General features: G+C 36.0%; 1 non-coding gene across 1 annotated transcript in view; it reads left to right on the forward strand.

Moving 5' to 3' along the window:
• Positions 1-942: 942 nt before the first annotated feature.
• LOC106011496 overlaps positions 943-1403 on the forward strand; it is a 2186-nt gene continuing 1725 nt past the window's right edge. The window contains exon 1 of the transcript XR_004858448.1: positions 943-1000. This is a non-coding gene — a transcript (uncharacterized LOC106011496). The remainder of the gene's footprint in view (positions 1001-1403) is intronic.

The following is a 1403-nucleotide window of genomic DNA, read 5'->3' on the forward strand; positions in this document are numbered from 1 at the left end:
CACACACACACACACACACACACACACACACACACACACACACACACACACTCATACACACGGATTATACATTCATACACGCATACACAGACACACGAACAGACTCAGCTACAGATTGATCTGTGGATAGACAAATAGACATATAGATAGAGAGAGAGAGAGAGAGAGAGAGAGAGAGACGTTTTTACGATGAATAAAGGTTGTCAAAAGATAGAAATGGAATATTGCTTTTGTTGAACGCTAAGATCATAATTATTTTTTTAAAATTCAAATGTTTTCCAAATCTTCTACTGCTGGGAAAAAAATTCAACCTGGAAAAAGATCTAAACGGGCGATAAAAACTATTTTAAAAAAAAGAAACTTAACGTCGTAAAATTATATAGGCCTACTTTTCAACGACCACCAAACAAATTTTTACTATGTCCTATTCATTTCCCTAATACCACAAGACATAATTTGTGAGGCAGCGTGGAGGAATCAGACTCTCGTCAAAATAATCAAAATGAAGAAACTTGCATTTTTCCGCAAGTTTGTGAATTTTTATGTAATTTTTGTTTTTTGGCGCAACACCATTCGTTCCCATTAACGAACTCATTTCTGAGTGATTTTTCTGAAAAACATTGATTAAAAGTGCAAAAAATGTAAATTTTCAGTTACCACGGACTTTTATGTTAAGGAAATAATTAATCTTTGGCTGCCATTTTCTCTCTAATTTTACCTCTGACAACAGGTGACCCCCACCTCCTTTATTCGCAAATATCTCGACTTGTATTCTAGACTAATGGATATTTTTTTCATCCAAATAAAGACAAGAGAACAAGTTTAAAGATGACACTAATTACTCTACATGCCCAAAAATTAACGAGAGCCTGATTCCACCACGCTGCCTCACATTTGTGTTCACAATAATGGTGATGGCGTTATTTATTTATTTTTTTTCTACAGGGTGACAGCGGCGCAGGTTTGAACTTCCTGAGAAACAACCGTTGGGAACTCGGTGGTACGAATTGTCTTTTTTTTCTGTCATAAGTTCTGGGTGTCCAAAAGAAAAGTACTAATTTTAACAAAACTTCGAACAAATAAAATTCATCTTCATGTTTGTAAATAAATAATATGAAGTAGACCCAAGTGGATCGGTGCATTCGAAAAATATCAAGTTTTGAAAATTTCAATCACAGTTTTAAGTAAAACAAAACTTTACTTCTTCAAAGTGTTCAGCTTCGCGAGGGCGTGATCGGTCCGTTCTGGTCTAAGAACGATAGAATTGCGACAGTTACGTCAGATGAGTGTATATTTCGTACTGAAAAGAATTAGGAGAAGTTTGGGGAGGACAAGGTGTGTGTGTGTGTTTGTGTGTGTGTGTGTATCTGTGTGTGTGTGTGTGTGTGTGTGTGTGTGAGAGA

Source organism: Aplysia californica, unplaced genomic scaffold (genome assembly GCF_000002075.1).
Source record: "Aplysia californica isolate F4 #8 unplaced genomic scaffold, AplCal3.0 scaffold00131, whole genome shotgun sequence".
Lineage (NCBI taxonomy): Eukaryota > Metazoa > Mollusca > Gastropoda > Aplysiida > Aplysiidae > Aplysia > Aplysia californica.